Here is a 13603-nt window from a genome sequence, read left to right as displayed (position 1 = left end):
ACAAGTTAAATTAATCATGGATCAAAAGCGTGATTTGAGAGCTTCAGTTCTGGCTACGATCTATAAGTTCCAATTGTTGACACTCAGACAACCTAAATTATCCAGGGAACCGAAAACTGCAACCAGTGTTGCATTGTGCTTGCAGGCTGGCTTTGTTGTACCTAAAAATGCTGTGCTTGGCGTATTCAAAGGCTTTCACGGGCCACACGCATTTCATGGGAGCCACACTCTGTACCCTGGATGGCTGGTCTTCAAAATCCTGATATTTTGGACAGTGCTGAAGTTCTCAGCCTTTTTCTTCTTTGGTTAGCCAGTCCCAAGCCCTGGTCAACTAAGAAGCTTAATCTGATTGTGTATCACAGCAGTGTGGCTGCCACCAGAAGAGATTACTTCTGTCTTTGCAAACCTCTGAAAGTAATTAAAAGCATGCATATGGGGACCGTGAGGCATAAAATATGAAAGGAAAAGTTCAGTGAAGTAAGGTTCCAAAGACCTCAAAAACTTAAAGATCTCAAAAGCTTAAACTAAAACTTGTCCAGAAAAGAGTATTTTCACTCGTTTTATTCTAACTTAAAGAGTTATTACAGATAATCTACTGTCTCTCCATATCACTAAAGTGAAATACATACACTTGGCTCTCCAGCTTTGCCAGGACGTCAGCCTCGGGGCCTAGCAGACCATCAAGTTCTATAAACAGTAGTATTTTAAAAGTTAAGTCAATGACTGATGCTTTTACTGCATCTGATTCAACATTTGGAAACAGCATCTCTTGCAGGAGATTAAACCAATAGCATTTTGGGGGGCGGGGAGCTAAGTGTTTTTTAAAGTATGGCCCTATGAACCACTTTCATCAGAATCCCTGGTAAATGGTTTAAAATGTACATTCCTAGGGCCTCCAGAATTATTAAAGCAGACTTTTTTCATCATGACCCACATTAAGTGATACATTTGACATTAAGATTTGGTGTCCGTTTTGTAAAACACTCAATTTTCTATTGTACTCTCTTCTATTTCATGTTTTCAACTGCTGGTCCAGACCTAATAAATTGATATTATGATCCATTCCTAGTTGTAACGCTAAGCTTCAAAAACACGAGACTAGTTAATTAGAAGAAGCAGAACTGGAGTTGCACAATTAGCAGCAAACACTTGAGGCTTTGTGATGGAGAGAGGGTTTAGTAATTCCCCACCTTTTCTAAGTTCAACAAAATGAATGTCTTATAAATCAAACTACCCACTTGGATAGTTTCAGGCATTGAAAAGTGGTTGCAGGCTTCAGTTACAAACCTTAAGGGTACCCACTGTCTTAGCTCCGGACAGGAAACATCCTCCGTAGGAATGATTACCTCTAAACCTTCAGTGTTAAGAAAGATAATAATGTCAGCAAAGTGTGTGCTCAGAGCCCCTTGGCACACCCCTAGCCACATCCTCTCTGCAAGGCTTCAAAGCACTCCCTTCCTCCACCTTTCCCTACCCGTTCACACCCAACATCCAAAGGGGTATATTACTTTAAAACACTCAAATATTGCCCTATCTCAATTTAATAAAGGCTTACGATTTAGCAGCACTGTAGAAACCCCTCATCCATTTTCTCTCTTTCATTTTGCTTCTCCTGGGCATTTCTCATCTCTCTTCTCCCCAGCACCTGGGGCCACCCAGCCCCTTTCTGTCTCCCTCTCCTTCTTCCCTTACTCCTCTCCTCTCCTTGTCTCCCATCTGCTGGGGGAGTGGAGTGGGATACAGTGGATGTCTCTGACTTCACTCCACTCACAGTAATTCCCTTCTTCCCAGGGGAGTCTTTCTTTGGCTAAAGTACCACACACTTTTAAAAGACATTCTCCAAGGAGAGTGATGACACAGACAGCAGATCTGAAGAAGTTATGTGTTATTAATAAACTGTTCTGGTTTTCCACTCCCCCAAGGAAATCACCTCTCTGTTCCTTTCTTCAGGCTGAAATTCTAAGGGGAGGAGTTTACTCAAGGTAGAAAGGGATCTGCAAGAAGTGTGGCTGGGCATGGGGAGAGGACAGAGGAGAAAAAGCAAAAGCCCGTTACCTGGGCTTCTTACTTGCCGCTGATGCTGCAGTATTTTGTTTTTGTGGTGTATTTCCCTGGTGAGCCTCTACCATAAAGGCGTATCTTAGTCAACAAGTATTTCTTGAGCACCTACTACGTGGGAACCAGTCTAAGTTCTGGACCTGTAAACAAGACAAGGCTCCTGCCCTCGTGGATCTTCCATTCTAAGGGGAGAGACAAACAATAATCAAACAAACAAGTGAATATATAATGCCAGAGGGTAAAAAGTGCTAAGAGGGAAAATTAAGTGACTTAAAAGGACCAGGGAGTGGCTGGTTGCTATTTTATATGAGGCAGTCAGGGAAGTCCTCCTGCAAACTGACAACTGGGCAGAGACCTGAAGGAAGCAACAGAGTGAGCCAACTGGGCACTGTGGGGAGAGGCTCCTTGCGCAAAAGGAATAACACGTGCCAAGGCCCTCATGAGAGAACTTGGTGAAAAAGAAGAATGTAAGGCAGTCAGAGTAGCTGTCTGTAGTCAAGAAAGGCAGAGAGATGAGACACGGGAAAGGGGGGGAAAAGGGGGATAAGGCCATCAATAGGACCACCCATCCTGTAACCCAGTAACTGCTCCAGGTCCTGAATTCCACCCAGGTCTGGGCCAGCCTCCCAGCAACCCCCTCCCTGACACCTACCAAGCTTCTTCCCTAGTTCCCTTCCCTCCTCACACCATCCACCCTGGAGAGTCCCAACACTCTAGGTCATTCCCTCACAATTTCCCCAGAGGAGGTACAATCCATCTAATTAAAAACAAACAAAAGTGAGTAATAAGTGTGGTAAGAAATTAACATGAACCTTTAACCACAGCCCTTAAGAGATAGGAAATGTACCATAGTAAAGAGCGGGTTCAGAAGGTCAGCTGTAAGGAAGAAAAGTCTGCTACTTGACAGCAGGGGATCTGACCTTCTAACTCACAGTGCCCAGTTCTGTAAAGTTGATATATAAATACGGGTCATTAATTACTTTTATTTACTAGTTCGGTTAGGGTTAGGGTTAGACAGTAACTTTTATGTACTTTTATTTTTTTTTATAGACAAAAAACCCCAAGAACAACAACTCAGAAATTCTTCCACTGCCCCACACACCACCCCCAAGTCACTGGCAGCCGTAAACGAGGAGCCTGTGGCCTCTGCCTCCAGAGGCAGAAACCCTTGCCATAGGTTCTCTGAAATCTTAAATATAACGAACCAGATCCGCATCATTTATGGCCAGTGGTGTTAGCAGGCCCTACGTCTGAGGCACTGGACATCACGAAATATGCCCCGCGAGTCCCCGGAGCTGTCCAGAGGCCCGCAGAGCAGGGTCACTACCGGGGGCCAAGCGCTAGGCTTTAGGTCAACGCAGGTCCCGCCGCCAGCAACCCCTGCCCTGAGCAGCCAATTTTAAACAGCCCCTAGGTGGCAGAGGGTCACTCGGCTCCGGAGCCCCTCGCGGCCACACACACACACACACACACACACACACACACACACACACACACACACACACACACACACACACACACACACACACACACACACACACACACACACACACACACACACACACACACACACACACACACACACACACACACTCGCCGCCCTCGCGCGCGCCCGCGGCTCCACACGAACTTCCCAATCCCAAACGCACGCGCGCACCCCCGGGCCGGCTGAGTTCTGTATTTCCTCTTCCTCAAAGCTACTCTTGCGATCTCGGCCGCCCTCTCTGCTCGGATTCCAGGGCCCCCGAAGCTCGGCTGCCTTCCTTCTCTTCAGGCGCACCCGGTGCGCCCCCTCTCTGAGGCAGGGATCACCCATCGAAGCCCCCCACCTCCTTTCCCGGTCCCAGGGGGGACTTCGGCGTGTCCCCGGGAGGCGGGTATTTACTAACAGTCGCCCGGGGCTCCCAGCTGCCCCAACCGCCCCCTCGCGTCCCTCCCGGCCCTCCACGCCTCTAGACCATCACCGCCCCCTCCCAGGAGCGCGTTCGCCGGGGGATTCCCTTCCATCTGCGAGTGCCTGAGAAAAGCCGGGAGTCCTAGCTGCCAGTCCCTTCTCCCGCGCAGCCTCTCGGGTCTCCAAGCCCACAATTCCACACGCTCCCTGTCCCCAGCCCCCCGGCGCCAGCAGCCCAACCCTCAGTCAGCCCCCTCCAGCCCGCCCTGACCGAAACATCTCTGCGGGTTCCCTGGCCACTGGCCCTGCGCTCCCTCCTCTGCGCCCCTTCCTCCGCTCCCACTCGCCCTCCCGCCGCCCCCTCCGCCCTGACTTTCCCAACTGGGGCAGAGTGCCCCACGCGCCCGCAGCCTTCACCCCGGCGGCCACCCCCCGCCTGCGCCGCGACGCCCCCAGGGAGAAAACAAAAGTGTCTCCGCGGCGCCCAGAGTCCCCCCGCGCAAGACGCCTCCTCCTTGCCCCAGCTCCCTCCCCGGCTGCGCTGAGGTCAGCGAGTCAGGGCGCCGCGCCAGCCCAGGAAACTTTACGAACCTGCCCGGGGTCGCAGGACGGCGGCGGCGGCGGCGGCGGCGAGGGTTCCCAGCAATCAGAGCTCTGGCGACCCCGCGACCACTGAAGGGGGACCGGAGGGTCTGTCGCCCAACTCGGGGCCCCGGCGGTGTGAGTGGCTCTGCCTCTATCCCTTGCCCATCCTCGCCGGTTCGCGCTCGCCAGAGCACACGCACTTACACTCCGGGTCGGCCGGCTGCTGCGCCGCCGGCGGCCGCTGCTCTCACTTCCTCTTCCTTCCTCCTGCTGGCCAGAGACACATTTTGCATCTGCAAGGCATCCCGAGATTAGCCGCGAAATCTCCTCCCGAGCGGACGCTGCGGAGTGGCCGCCGTCGCCCCCCGCACCTGCGCCCGGACACGCGTGGTTGGCGCGTCCGCCTCCAGCCGGCGCCCTGACGCCGGCCCACTGCACTTTGCCTGGGGGATGGGGGTGCCCACGACTTTTTGAAGTCCCCCTACTTAAAAAGAAGAAAATGTCAAACACCGTGTACGCCTCAGTTCTGCTATAAATAATATGTGTGCAGAGCATGACTTCTCGAATGAGCTCACACGCGGCGTTTTGCAGGCACTAACTCCGTCACCCTCATAGCGCCACCTCCGGGAGGCCGAGAGTACGCGGTATCTTTTTATAAGCCTTCAATTTGGGCAACTGGTTTGGAATTTTGAGGACAAACTTCGGTGGGCTGTTTTAAAGCTACCTGAAGAGGCTGATGTGTTTGTTTTGACGTTCTGCCTCGACCTTTGGACGGCGCGACAAAAGTAACAAGAGAACGTTTCCTCCTCCTCAGTCACCTGTGCATTTACCGACCAAAGGATTTATTTCTCATCAATTAAGCCAGGGACTCCCTAATTTTGCATAACTTTGCATAAAGCAAAACGTTCTACCCCCAATTTGGTATTTAGGGTACATTATTTGATTCATACAACCTACTTCAGTCCTTTTCAAAGCAGAAATCAAACACGTTAACTCCGAGTAGCTGCCAGGAGGGAAATGACAGTTGTTGGAAGGTTGCAGGAGAAACACCTGTCCTCTCCGAATTCAGAAATATCTACGCTGGCTCTACCAGAAAAGGCAAAGGCAGTTGCTATACATTCCCTGCAAAATGACAAAGGAGGTAAGTCGGGGACAGGGATGCATTAGAATGTAAGGTGGAAGCAAACCTGTTCTTTAAGTTTCAATCCCACCCCCTAGCCCCCCAAGGAGACTTAAATTTTAACCATGTGCCGACTGTCCATTAGCAGCCAAGAGTTCCAAGTAGCCATTGAACGCTTGAAATGTGGCTAATGCTGAGATGTTCTGTTAAGTGTAAAATAGACACTAGACTTCGTGTGAAAAACAGAATGTAAAATAGCTCGTTAATAATTTTAATGTTGATTACATCATTCCAACAAATGATGATAGTTTAGATGTGATGACTCAGTTGGGTTAAGATATAAAATGTATATTATATACACTAAAAATAATTTCACTGGTTTGTTTTTACATTTTTAACACGACTACTAGGAAAAGTAGGACTATACACATGGTTCTCATTAGCGGCTTATATTATATTTCTAATGAACTGCCCTGATCTGACCCCTTATTACATGCATAACCCCAGGAGGCAGTATTAGTAGCTGGAATATTCGGGTCCAGATCATTATAAACTAATAACTTAAAACAGTATGATTCCAGGAAAGTAATTTCACTTCTTTATTTCTTCATCTGTAAAACAGTAATGATACAATAATAACAGTCAACAGGGCAGCTATCAAATGAGGTAATTTAATAAGCAGTCAGTAAATGGAGCCTTTACTAATGATGATGAGACACTTTTATAGTGATAAGTATGAATCTTATCCACAACTTTCTAGCTAAGGCACATAAAGACCTTTATTTTAGTGCAGACTCCATGAATACTCGGTAAATGTTAGGTGTCATAATTGTTCCAAGGGTAGACGGGGAACTTTGCACAGCAATTAGACAAATCCACCTCCCTGTAACCTTTGCTCCCAGCTCTGCCCTCTGCAGTTAACACAGAGTAAGTCACATCCTTCCTGCAAGAGATAATCTTTCAGATCTTTGAAGATAGCCCTAGAATTCTACCTAAACTTTCTCTTCCGAGGATTAAACATTGTCAGCTACTCTAACTCCTTTTCATGTGATATGGCTTCAAATCTCTTTCACCATTTTTTAAAGGACACCTGTCTCTGCCTTTTAAAAAAGTTAGTTGTCATATAAATTAACTAGCTAACTAACTAACCATTAAAAACTATTTATAAGCTCTTGTCAATTATTTTTCAGATACATCTCACTGTTAATCCCAGTGCAAGGGGAAGACTGGAAATTCTTTGCTGTGTTACGATTAGGCCATGTCCATGCTTATGAGGTTAGTCTTGGAAACCAATTTCTGGTCCACCTTCTCTAAGTCTCTTTGGACTTGATTCAGGCATCCAGTGTCTCCCCATGTCTGCAGGTTAGGTTAGAACGCTAGGGTCCTGGATGACACCCTACTAAGAAGCTCCCTCCACCTTGGTGGGGATCAGCATTCTTTGAGTTCACTGGTTCATTCAGTTACTAATGACCTTCTTAACTGTGCCATTACCAAGTCTTATTTTTCTATTGTATTCATAAAGACATATTAGATGTGTCAAATGCCTTAGAGAAATCCACCTTCGCCCTGGGCTAGCTGGTGGTCTGCAGTGGGCACTTTTGTAGAGCGGGCAGTGTGGTGGTAACATGTAGAAGGGCTCCATCTCTGGACTTGGTTGTTGGATATAAATTCCAGCATTGCCATTTACTGGCTGCATTACCCTATGCAAGTGACTTAACTTATGGACTAAAACTATACCTACCTGGGAGGGTTGAGTGAGGATTAAATGAGTTGATACAGTAAAGCTCTTAGAACAGGGCTTGGCACATAGAAGCACTCACTAAATGTTAGCTTAGCTATTATCTATAACAGTCCTCTAATCAGTAAACAAGAGCAACATCTTCTCCATTTTCCCACGCATCAGTTTCTACCCATAGGGCAGGGAAAGAGCTAGTATCACGACTCTGATTTTATTTCAGCTCCTGGTCAGAGACTGGGCCGTTCAATCCCACAGGTCATGCTGTGGTAGAGAGGGTGGCCATTATAATAAGGATCAGGACCCAAGGGCAGCTCATCACTTGCAGTAAGTCCACCAGGGCAGGGCTAGGCTCTCTGCAGTTGGGCCAGCCTCATCTACATCTCAAATGGTTGGGGAAGTGGACTCAGAATCTCCCCTATAGGACCACCCATCTCAGTCTCAAGATGGCTATAGGAGAAAAGGAAGCACGGCAGAGAGAGCTGGCTAAAGAACAAAATTCCCTGAAGCCTGAGGTCTAAACTGCTTCCCGCAACCATGCTTACAAGACAGCTTTGCACTGTTGATGGATAGAGAGTTATTTGGGCGAATTTCCCAGATTTAATAACTCGATCCTGTGTTTCCAACATCTTTATTCTTCCTTGTGTTTACAGAACTCCAAGAGAGGAGGGATGAGTACCCAAATGTCACCATGAAACCCCAAATTGCAAAAATGGCCTGTTATATTTTTAATCAATGATGACTCATGTTGATCAACTCTTTCCTTCCTAAGCATTCACAAATATTCATTTCTAATTCATTTTAAAAAAACACTTACTGAACTGCAAATAAGCCCTGTGCATTTAATAATACATTTCATAATTTGCTTCAGAATTTTGCCTCAAATCAGCCTCAACTTCCTTGATCTGTAGCTTGAAAAATCTATTCTCTTTTCCTGTCTTAGAATCAGGCTCACGATGGCTTGACTCCAGTGAAACAGCTCTGGGGGTAGAGAGAGTGACCTCAGCTCCAGGAAGCTGCTATACCAGAGATAACAATGTCTGGGTAGCAGGCAGACACCTGCAGTCCAGAGCCACTGGGGTCAGCCCTGGGACAAGCAGAGTGACAAGGGGGTCTGTATGCCAGGGCCTTCCTTCTCTCCATCATTCCTTAATTCAATGTGCACTGAAGGCCTTAAATGTGAGCTACCGTGGGAGGAAGGGAGGCTACAATGGTGAGCATGAGAAGTGTGGGGGGCCCCTCCTGGCACTTCCAACCTAGTTAAGAAGACAGAATGTAGTAGAAGAACATACTAATAACCAAATATTGAAGTACCATGTGGAGGCAGGGATGCTACCATCACCTGTAAGTCTCCTGGGAAGCTCTGCTAGAGTTGGAACCTGAAGGATAAGTGAGTATACGTTAGCCAGGACAGTGGGGGAAGGCGGTGGGCTGGGTAATGGGGAGGGGTTCTAGATCAAAAAAAGCAGTTTGCACAAAGGTCTATAGGAATCATAGTGCAGGCAGAACCTTAAAAAAGTCAATTTGGTTAAAGTGTGAGAATATCAAAATTGAATCCAAGAGCACAGGGCAAAAGCCAAAATTTGGAAGCCCTTGGCAGTCATACTGAATATATTAAGGATAATGGGAAGGCACTGAAAAGTTTTTTGTTTGGGATTCTTTTGTTTTGTTTTGTTTTCCAAGTGGAATATTTTAAGCAAGAGACTATCGTGGTTGGCTTTTTATTTTAAAGGTTCATCCTACCGAATAGAGAATGGATTAGAGGGGAGACAAAAAGGCACGTGGGAAGAACCGATAGGGAGTTATTGCAGGAAGCTAAGGCTAGAGAAGATGGAGCCTAAGTCACCAAAACCAAGGGCCTGGGGAGAACTGGAGAAACGGAAATGTTACAAAGGAAGCAGAGGGCCCGTAGAACAGATGGTCGGTCATCCTAGTTGTAGAGGCCCACAAACAAATGATTTGCTTTTGCCTTGCTGCCTCGGCCCAACTAAACACTGAATTTGGTTGGCCTTCTTGTAACCCTGTGTCCAACATGGTACTACCTGCAACACTTGCCCCCAGGTCAAGGACGGGCTTGAGAAATGATGAAAGGGATGACTCTACTCTTGTTTGGCTACTGACCATTTCTGTGACACCATTACTCTGGGTTCATGCCCAGCAGATCCTCATTTCATAGTAATTATAAATTGTCCAGTGGTGGAGGACACCCATCAAAACATGTAAACTTTACTCCCTGCACCAGCTCCCTCTGCTTTAGCCATCCCACCCTATTTTTAAACAAAAAATATCTCCATGGACTGCCAAGTCATCCATTAACCAAATGCATTCTCCTGTTTGGATTTGTGTTTAGCAGGGCATTTATCAAGACTTTCAGATCTATATCCACTCTCTACCTCCCCTTGCCCAAAGAATAATGGCCAAAGAAATTGCATTGATCAATAACTCAAGGAATCCCTACAGTGTTACAGTAAACACTGACAAGAGGATTGACCCACCAGTCTCATCAGAGCAAAATCTGCAAAGTATTCAAATGTCCAGGCTTGTGGAGTTTATAGATATGGACAGGAATCCCAGCTCTACTTCTTAATAGCCATGTGACCTTGAACAAATTATTGTATTTTTCTCTGAGCCTATAATATGGAGTTGATTATATGATGATACTTCTCTCAAGCAATGCCTAGCGTATAGTAAATACTCAGTAAATTTAGCCAAGATGAATGTTAACCACTCTGCACTAGTAATGGCTATTAACCTCTTCTATAATGGTCAGGTGGAAGTACAATAATCTTTATTTTTTCTTTAAAAAATGTTTAAAGAAATATATGTCAAATGTTTTTTTAAAATATAAAATAGTAAATGAAAAGTAAAACTCTCTCCCCCCTACCCCCGCCATCTCCAGTCCTGGTCCCTAGAGGTCAACACACTTAATCATTTCTGTTTTTAATTATTTAGGTGATTAGTGCCATGGTTCTAATTGTCTATACTATTATCTCTTGGTTTATCAATTTCATACAGTATCTTATTTATTCCTTTCTATGAAAGATTTCTAAAACTTTGGCTTACCCCCTCTTTCTCAGTTCTTCTTCTTTCTGATTATAACATCACATTTTGATGTTTTATTGATGATAGTGTTTTATTTATTGACACAGACCTTCTGATATTATCATTCATGTCACTTCACTTTCTCTCATTCTTTTTATCCTATGAGTCTTTATACTGTCCTCTAGAAGAGTACACTGGCTCTGTCTTCCAGCTCATTAATTCACTCTTTAGCCTTGTCCATTCTTACCTTTAATTTATTTTAGTTTTTTGTTTGTTTTTGATGATCAAAATTTTAATTTCCAGATTCTCTAATCGACACTTTTTATAATTACCTCTAGTGGATGCTGTGTGCACCACACGAACCCCTTCCCATTTCCTTTTATCCTCCACCCCCACCTCAGGACCAAGGTGCTCAGTTGTAGAATCACCACCCTGTCCCTGATCCCCCCAGGCTGCTGAGAATATCGGTGTTGATACCTCATGCCTGAGTACCTTTCCCTGAATTGCCCTCCCTTGCCCAGTTCAGAGCATCTCTTCAAGGCCATCCCAGCTCTAGAGCCAAAAAGAGATCAGCTGAGGTTTCCTTCCATGTTAATTTTCGCTATATCTGATCCAGTCTACTCTCCAAAACTCTGGTGGCCTTTCTTTCTCCTTCCTTCCCTCCCTCCCTCCCTCTTTTCCTTCCTTCCTTCCTCTTCTGGTGTGGCTACAAACTCTTCTTTTTAGCCCCAGGGGGTTGGGACTAGAGGAGGACTAGATGTGTGTAATTATGACATTATATTTCCAAACTTAATACTAGCTTTACATTTTCAGTGTTTATTACATTTATATTCTGCTACCTTCTTTCCTGACACTATAATGAAAGTTTCTTTATATATTGTCTATTAGTTGATTCTAAAAATTTTAAAGCAGAGTTTACAGTATTATATGTTATTACACATGGCAGAGGCAAATAGCATGACTGCACTGAAAGAGAAGGAATATAATCCTATGTCATTAAACCAGTCACCCCTCAAGAAGAATGTGTCAGGAGTCAAGACTGAACAGATTCTCTCTTCTAAAGTCTGTCAGTTGTCCACAATTTGGGTATATTTTAACTTACTTCATGGAGGCATTGTGACTTTATGGTTTTTTCCCTCCTTGGAGTCTGAAATTGCCAAAACATATTAAAGTCTTCCATGTCCTTACACATGGAATCCACTTTACTCTTGAAGACATTCTCCACAGAGCCTTCAGATTTTCTGTCCCATTGTCACCTACTCCCTCACTGTTTTCCTAGAATTTCTTTCCATTACCCTCTAGTTATGTCCCCCATTTCTCGAATACCTTGTCTTCTGCTTTTTAAGACTCTTTTTTTTTTCACTGAAATACATAACCAAAATTTTTTTTTTAGAAAGTGTGAATGGAAGGCCAACATTTCTGAGAACCTTCATGTCTGAGACTATCCTTACTTTGCAGTTACATTTGATCGGCAGATTAGTAGCCATCAGAACTCTTAAAAACATGGCTTCCTATCTTCCAGCTGATAAGAAGTCAGAGGTCAAAACCATCTTCTTCTTTTGTGGTTTGCCTCATGTACCAGTGTGTGTGCCTATGTGTATGTGTTTTCATTTCTAGAAGCACTTAGAATCTTCTCTTTATCCTTGACATTCTGAACTGTTGTCAGGATGGAAATGGGTGAGGGTATTTTATCACTGTTCCCTCTTGGCACTACATAAGCCTTTCAAACGAAGACTTGTCCCTTTCAACCTCGGGAAATTTCTTTCTGTATTTTCTTCATTTTCATCTCATTTTTTATATTCTCTTTTCTGGAAGTTCTATCTAAATCATTGTTGGACCTTCTGTATCACATCTCCTTATCTCCTACATTTCTTCCCTTTTTTTGCTCTGTGCTTTTCTAGAAGATTCCTGACTTTATCCTCTGACCCCTTTAGTGAATTCTTTTAGTATCAGCCATCTTTTTTTTTTTTTTTTTTTTAGTATTTCTGATTGTTCCGTTTTTCATAGCAGCCAATTCCTTTTTTAAGGACATGTCTTCTTGAACCTCTTCGAAGATTCTAATTAAAAACTGTTTTGTTTTGTTTATAAATTCTCTGTTTCCAGAATTATCTGTTAATTTGAGGTTCATTTTTACTGTTTGTTCACCTTGGTTCTTGTCTCTGGGACTGATGGTTTTCTTTGATAGTCCAGTGATCACAGATTATCAGTTTATATTTCCTAATATTTATATCTGTGAACACGGATAGTATATGTGTAGGTATTTTCAGGCATATCTTTTAGTTTCTTCAGACAGTAGCTCTCCATTTTTAACTAAGTGGTAAACAGTATTGATGCTGGTCACCCTCTAAATATAGGTAGGTCCCACTGACCCAGCTGTTCTGTACTCAGTCCTTGATTATTGCTTAATTAAATTCCTTGATTACTGCTCCGTAGTCCATTCTTGCTCCCAGTGCCTGCAGCCTCTGAGCCAGCATAAGGTTTGCTGGACAGATCTGCCCCTATGTCTTTGTATCATCCTTCCCCTGTGTCTCTTCTAAGTAACAGCTCCCTCCACTCTGATAGATGATCACGAAGATCTAGTCCACCTTCCATGCTACATAATTTCATCAAAACTCTGGCCTCTGTTCCCCCATTTTGTTCTCTCTGTGGTTACCTATTGATCCCCTTTTGTATACCTTTACTGTTATATCAATGGGATTTTTGGACAAAGGTGAGAAAACCCAAGTGTTCAGGCTACCATCTTCAACACAAACCTCCCTTAATTTTCCAAATCACTTCACTCTAACTTAGCACCCACTTACTGAGTTGGCTGGAGATCCAATCTCAGTTGATTGTATAGGTCCATCACCCCCTCCACGATCATATGAGTGGATGAGAATGTTTATGGGTGACCCCCAAAGAGGTCTTTTGGTCTGTGGCTTCTTCATGTTGGAGCCTCCATGATGAGGGCTGACAAGTCTGCTGGCGTTGCAGGTCACTCTTTGCCACGCATGGAGATCTTGCTTGCCGTGGTTTCCAAAGCCCTGGCACTCAGTTCCCCGTGCTCTGGCCCCCATGCAGCCAAGCTTTCCCACTCCTCATGAACAGGAGGGCTTACCTGGATTCTTCAAAATGTCAATGTCATGAAGATTTAAAAAAGAAAGAAAAAAAAAAAACAGTGAGGAAAAAA

The 13603-nt window shown here is 44.8% G+C and overlaps 1 protein-coding gene across 3 annotated transcripts in view; it reads right to left on the bottom strand.

Moving 5' to 3' along the window:
* Positions 1 to 5070, bottom strand: part of ELMO1 (engulfment and cell motility 1) — a 550105-nt gene extending 545035 nt beyond the window's left edge. For 2 of the 3 annotated variants that reach the window (XM_060305403.1, XM_060305401.1), the window contains exon 1: positions 4544 to 5070. The gene's annotated coding sequence lies outside the window, so the exon portion shown is untranslated. The remainder of the gene's footprint in view (positions 1 to 4543) is intronic. The other variant, XM_060305402.1, reaches the window with a different exon arrangement.
* Between the last annotated feature and the right edge of the window lie 8533 nt (positions 5071 to 13603).

The sequence above is a fragment of the Globicephala melas genome, chromosome 9, assembly GCF_963455315.2.
Source record: "Globicephala melas chromosome 9, mGloMel1.2, whole genome shotgun sequence".
In the NCBI taxonomy this organism is placed as follows: Eukaryota; Metazoa; Chordata; class Mammalia; order Artiodactyla; family Delphinidae; genus Globicephala; species Globicephala melas.
Note: the sequence above shows the minus strand (reverse complement) of the source record. Positions and strands in the feature narration are given on the sequence as shown.